Raw genomic sequence first — 7426 nt, 5'->3', positions numbered from 1 at the left:
CCCGTTGACGGTGCATTCGTATACAAAGCTACATTCACATCTGAGCATGTCTTCCAGGTGGTTCACTTTTTTTGTCAGAAACTGTACAGTCTGTGGTACTTACAATAATTTGTCTTCTACATATCTGTAGAGCACCGTGCTGAGCCTAAATCAGTCTTCTTCTTCTTTTTTTTTTTTTTTTTGAACCAGTCTTTTTAGCTACCCTGCTTTGTAATCCTTCCACTTTCAATACTTTTTCGCGAAAGGCTTCTGTTATTTACATCTTCTGTTTTTATATTGTTTCTTTCTAAATCCTTTTTCACTTCGTTGACCCAGCTTATTGCGGACTTCTTATCCCACAAATATTTGAAAACATTGCTAGTTAATCTACTGTCTTGCATCCGAAATAAAAGTCCAAGGAACATGAGTCTTCTTTTAAACTTCCTGGCAGATTAAAACTGTGTGCCAGACCGAGACTCGAACTCGGGATCTTTGCCTTTTGCGGGCAGGGGGTCTAGCAATTGAGCTACCCAAGCACGACTCACACCCCGTCCTCACAGCTTTGTTTCTGCCAGTACCTCGTCTCCTACTTTCCAAACTTTACAGAAGCTCTCCTTCACAGACACCGGAATAAAATTGCTGTGAGCGGAGCTTGTGTAGTATGCATACCTGCCGCTAGGCGTGTATGGCACAACTCACTGCGAGGTCGGTGCCGCCTGTGTTGTCGACCTGGCTTGTTCTGTTCATCTGCTGTGATTGTTTTTGTTAGCGCTGTTTTGCTCTTGTTTCGTCTTTCATGATGCCAAATTTAAGTGAACAACGTGCAGCTTTGAAATTTTGTTTTAAACTCGGTAAAAATGCTTACAAAACTATTTTAGTGTTAATAATGAGCGTATAACATCGGTGGCTGGGAGTCCCCTCGCCGGGCGGTGCGGCCGCCGCTCCACAAGTTCTTTAACGCCACTACGGCGACTTGCGAGTGAATGAGGATGAAATGACGATGAAAGACACACAACACCCAGTCATGTCGAGGCAGAGAAGATCCCTGACCACGCCGGGAATCGACCCCGGGACCCCGTGCGCGGGAAGCGAGAACGCTACCGCAAGACCATGAGCCTGAAAACAGCTTACTGAGATGACGCTATGGGATACACTCAAGTGTATGAGTGGTTTGCTCGATTTGAAAATGGCCACATGTCGATTGATGACAAATCTCGTTGGACGTCCATCAGCTAGCCGAATAGATGAAAATATTGAAAAAATTCGACAGCCTGTGCTCACAGACCGTCGACAGAGAACTGATCAACTGTCAGAGATCAGTGGGTTATCCTGGAGCTCGGTTCAGCGAATTTTAACGGAAAATTTGGGAATGAAAAGGGTTGCTGCTACCGTTGTTCCTCGGGGTCTGACTGACAACCAAAAGAAATGTCGAGTTGAAAAATGTGCCTTGTAACATCAGCTTGGAAATGATCCACATTTTCTGTCAAAGGTCGTTAGTGGTGATGAGTCATGGTGCTATGGCTACAACCTAGAAACAAAGAAAACAGTCAAGCCAATGGAAGACGTCTTCGTGACCCCATCTCATCGTTACCACGTCCAAAAAAGTGTCGTAAGTCAAATCAAACATCGAAACAATGCTGACCTGCTTCATTGGTACGAAAGGTGTAGTTTATTCAGAGTTTGTTCCCACAGGTGAGACCATCAATCAACCTTTTATTTGGAAGTTTTAAGAAGATTGTGCGACTGTGTTCGTCAAAAAAGACCCAATTTGTGGCAGACAGGACACTGGTTCTTCCACCACGACAGCGCATGCGACACACAGCCATCTCTGTTAGGCAGTTTTTGGCTAAAAATGGCAGGGTTCCGCTGCCTCACGTACCTTACTCGCCTGATATGGCTCCGTGCGACGTTTTCTTATTTCCACGCTTGAAAAGGGGCATGAAAGGACACCGATTTGACAAGATTGAAGAACTCAAGAAAAAAACAAGGGAGGACCTGTCAGATATTTCTAATGACGGCTACAAAAAACGTTTTCAACAGTGGAAGCACGGGTGGGAAAAATGTGTTAGTTCTAATGGAGAGTATTTTGAAGGGGATAAGGTTGTTTTGTAAACAATTTCAAAATGTATAGCTTTTGAAAAATACGAGGGTTGACTGAAAAGTAATGCCTCCACCTTCGTAACTCTTCAACAGTTGGCAACATTGTTATGCGGCAGGTACTGGCTTGTTCCGTAGCCTCTTCTCTACAGCTCGAGTTGACGGAAAGCCTTAGCATTGAACGGTTGTGTTGTTACGGTGTGAAGCATGAAGCGCTGCGCAGACGGTCGGTCAATGCGATTTAAGCAACGTGCAGTCATTGAATTCTTGACAGGAGAAGGTGTCACTCCAAAGGAGATCCATCAGGGAATGAAAGCAGGTTGACAGTTTGATTCAGGACGATCGTCGCATCACTTAGAGAGAAACTGAAAGCACAATCGGCATTTCACAAGAACGTGTGGATCACATTATTGCTTTGCTTGGCTATTGGAAGATCTGTGCACGATGGGTACCCAAAGATGGTGACTCCTGAAATGAAAGCGCACAGACTTGAAATTTGCGAGGAACTCCTCTCGCGTTACGAGAATGAAGGTGACGCCTTTCTCCATTCTATTGTGACAGGAGATGAAACGTGGGTACACCATTACGACCCAGAGACGAAACGTCAGTCTATGGAATGTCGACACAAAGACTCGCCCCAGAAAAAGAAATTCAAGACGCAGCCCTCAGCTGGAAAAATCATGGCCACAGTGTTCTGGGACGCAGATGGTTTTATCCATGTTGATTTCCTTGATCGTGGAACAACAGTAAATTCAGAGCATTACATCACAACAATGCGAACCCCGAAACGACGGCTAACACTGGCCCGAAAGGAAAAGAGAAATGTTTTCCTGCAGCATGACAGTGCCAAACCACACACTTAACGTGCCACCACAGCAGAACTTCAGAGACCGAATCTCACCACCGTATGGCTTCCTCCATACAGTCCAAATTTAGCAGTGTCTGACTTCCGTCTGTTCCTGATAATGAAAGACGATCTGCAGGGATATCATTTTGCTTCTGATGAAGACGTTGAGGGAACAGTGTGGTTGTGGTAACAGAGTGTCGACTTCTTCCGTGACAGCTTCAGAAAACTTGTTCATCATTGCCAGAAATGTATCCAATTGGCTGGTGATTATGTGGAAAAGTGACTATTGGTAATTAAAGATTACATTCAAATGATTATTTCTACATTTGATTTATTAAAATATTTCCATCCAAACCCGGTTAACGAAGGTGGAGGTATTACTTTTCATTTAACCCTCGTAATTCCAGCTTTTTGGGTACCCACTTGTATTTGCTCCTGAACTAAGTGGTCCATTTATGTAATTCTTTGGTCATAAAAGCGCCATGAAAAACGCAATCGTTGAGAAGAGTGTTGTTCTCGTCAGACTGCCACGTGAGAAATGCATGTTTTGCTGCTGTGAACCATGATGTTCTGTTCACGTGATCAGGGCGTGACTAGCAGGTGGAGACACCGCACAAAGGTAGGTGAGTGCGGCAGTCCGAAGGTCGCAGTCGGGAGGAGTCGGGAGGCGACAGTGGACGTGGAAGAGGCAGCAAGAACAGCGTGTGATCACAGTTGTGTGTGTGTGTCTGTGTGTGCTGAACTGACGAAATTAGCTATTCTAAAAGTACTGTCGAGGATGCAGAAAGGACGTGAATGGCACGAGAGAACAACAGGTGAAGTGCTGTGTTTATTCCTGTGTTCACTGAAGTATCTGATGCCATTGACAAAGATGATGTAATTGGTAGGGGAGAGTGTTGTACCTAGTGGATATTGTACCTAGGAATTCACTATGTTTTTCGGTCGGTACTTCACTCTAGTGACTTCATTATAGAATCACATGATGGAATGTGCGCTAAAAACCACAATAAGCAGTTCCTGCCATTTTCTACAGTCTCTGTCGCTGTTAGACATGAGGTCTTGTTTTGTTGTGTATTTCCAAATATTTCTCATTTTACACATTTAAATGCTGTATAATACAGGGTGATTCAAAAAGAATACCACAACTTTAGGAATTTAAAACTCTGCAATGACAAAAGGCAGAGCTAAGCACTATCTGTCGGCGAATTAAGGGAGCTATAAAGTTTCATTTAGTTGTACATTTGTTCGCTTGAGGCGCTGTTGACAAGGCGTCAGCGTCAGTTGATGCTAAGATGGCGACCGCTCAACAGAAAGCTTTTTGTGTTATTGAGTACGGCAGAAGTGAATCGACGACAGTTGTTCAGCGTGCATTTCGAACGAAGTATGGTGTTAAACCTCCTGATAGGTGGTGTATTAAACGTTGGTATAAACAGTTTACAGAGAATGGGTGTTTGTGCAAAGGGAAAAGTTCTGGACGGCCGAGAACGAGTGATGAAAATGTAGCACGCATCCAGCAAGCATTTGTTCGCAGCCCAGGAAAATCGACTCGCAGAGCTGGCAGAGAGCTGCAAATTCCACAATCAACTGTATGGAGAGTCCACATTGGCACTTATCTGTCCGTAACTACCTGAACGTCAACTACCCGAGGCGATGGATCGGCTGCCAGGCAGCCCGTGACAGAGCACTTCATCACTGGCCTCCAAGAAGCCCTGATCTTACGCCCTGCGATTTTTTCTTATGGGGGTATGTTAAGGATATGGTGTTTCGGCCACCTCTCCCAGCCACCATTGATGATTTGAAACGAGAAATAACAGCAGCTATCCAAACTGTTACGCCTGATATGCTACAGAGAGTGTGGAACGAGTTGGAGTATCAGGTTGATATTGCTTGAGTGTCTGGAGGGGGCCATATTGAACATCTCTGAACTTGTTTATGAGTGAAAAAAAACCTTTTTAAATACTCTTTGTAATGATGTATAACAGAAGGTTATATTATGTTTATTTCATTAAATACACATTTTTAAAGTTGTGGTATTCTTTTTGAATCACCCTGTATATTTAAGTTATTTGGATATATTGTTATTTCTTCATGTTCAGAATATTTTGGTGAGTAAAATGCTATACATCTTCAGGAGCACTTATATAACATGTGGACTCATAAAAATTTATGCTAGAGGGGCATGAACAATAATTTACATACATAGAATTTGATCCACTTGTAACACTTCAGTTTTATTTTTATGATATGTTTCCTACAGTAGGTTTGTAAAAATTCACCTTAACAACTACAAAATATTAGCATTAAATGTGGTCACCACAGCTAATCATCACCCCATTGCAGTAAACAAGTTTGACAGTTGTTGGTTCAATTTTGGTATAACTGTTTTCAATTTTCGTGGTATCTCTTGAAACAGTTCTTGCCTGCTCTCAGGCAGAATGGTACTTTGCACTCTGAACACATCCACACAGTACAGGCGAGAGTTTCTTTGAAGTGTAAACTGCACCTATCGTGGCGAATGCCTTCAACTACGTGTGACATTTGAGATGGTAAATTATTTTTGTATACAGAGGATGAAGCAGCAGCCACTGAACCTTTTTTTTAGCCAACGAACGCTTTTACATCTATCGACAAAAGTGAATGCTGGGTCATAGTCATCACTTTAATCACTGTCAACATTGTTATCACCAGAAGGAATTTCATCAAATAATATTCAGTAACATTGTTCCTGCACAAGTGTTTTTTGGCGAGACATACTCGGTGGAGAAGAAAGGCGATGGTCACCACTAAAAATACAGAAATCCATCTGTGAAGTATAGAAAATCCTAGTCGAATAAAAAGTAATATTACTTTTAGATTTATGGAAGGTCAGTATAAAAACATAAAGAATTACTATCAAAAGTAGCTGTATGAAGAGGAGGTACTGAGGGAAATGCATACCACTTCCACAAACAACACCAACAATGCATAAAATATCATCTTGTGTCGTAAATACATGGTAAAAGTACTGCACTGTGATTGAATTTAGTCAACAGTTAGATGATTAGTTGAGGGAACAACCACCCTTGAGCGGTAAGCTCAGAAAAATTATGGTGATAGCCACACTGACCACCGCCTTTACAAAGCGTCTGCATAAGTGGTATGTTACAATGAGGCCTGCCCTTCAAATAGTTAAGCATACTTCGTCAGTTGTGTTGAAACATAGGAAGGTCTTTTAGCATGGAACATATGATACTTGCAAATGAATTGAGTTTCTTTAATGTGTGAGTAATTCTACCTCTCTTGGTTTTAGTTTCAAAAACCTTCTACTTTAAAATGTACTTAATGTGTAAACTTGTAAATCTTTGATAATACCTTGACTTAATTTGATTTCACGTACCGATTATTGGTGTGTAGTAGTTTAATAATGTAACAAATAGATTGCTTAAATACAAAACTGATAAGAGTTTCTCGATTTCAGTGCTTTTAAATTTGGATAGAATATTTGTTCCCAGGTACTTTATCTTGTAACATGTTTCCATGTTTGAAAGAAACTTTAATTTTCGTGAGAAATTATTGTAATTTTAGAAAAAGACTGCAGCACATAAAAACTGAATGATATGATTTTAAAAAAATAAGAAGATATATTAAACTTGTATTTTAGGACTGGCTAGAGGCAGAAGTCTTGAAAGTGTTCCAATATATGAGATTCTACTCTACTATCCTGTATATTAACAGGAGGCGCAAGAAACATTCTCTTCTTCTTCTTCTTCTTATGCCTTTTCCTATTTTGACATATTAGCATTGTTATAAGGGTAATAAGGGTAGTTTTGGTGGTATCTGGTGGCTGTATTGCTTCCTGATGCCATCAGTCTCCCTGGGACAGAATGCGTGTACTCCATTTGCCTACATCTAGAGAAAACTTGTGCTCAAGTGAGAGAACGTTTGCTAAATGTCTGACTAGCTTGTATCTGAGGTTGGTTGTGGCTACCAACCCTTTCACTGCCACAGACAAACACTCTGTATTCTGTGCTTAAGCTGCTTTTGTTATGGCTGCACTGCTCGCCAAATGTTGGTACATGTTCTGAGGGACGGCGTTCCAACCGATATGAAATAGTTATCATCCGAGTTTTCGAACTACTAGGTGAAAAAATTTGATTTTTGCACATCTTACAGTCTGATATCTTCACTCAATGAAGGACTAGATTTCTCTTTGTTACATGCCATATTTACTGTGCTGCATCAAATTGAGTGTAACATTTCGCGAAATTTTAAAGATTTTTGCGGAGGCAAAAACACATTGAAGTAAATGAAATGTAGGTAATAGATCTAAATTTCATTTAAAATTAAGAGTAGTTGATTATCTCATTTAATTCTTGAGTTATTGGGTTCTGTATCTGAGGGATTGTAGACTCAATGAGCTCATTTGATTGCATAGCTTCTCTTATAAAATGTGAAAACTAACCCATTCCTTTTATGTATTAGAAATGTGTGCTATGTTTTTTAAATGTATTATACGTAATTTCC

Source organism: Schistocerca piceifrons, chromosome 9 (genome assembly GCF_021461385.2).
Source record: "Schistocerca piceifrons isolate TAMUIC-IGC-003096 chromosome 9, iqSchPice1.1, whole genome shotgun sequence".
Lineage (NCBI taxonomy): Eukaryota > Metazoa > Arthropoda > Insecta > Orthoptera > Acrididae > Schistocerca > Schistocerca piceifrons.
Note: the sequence above shows the minus strand (reverse complement) of the source record.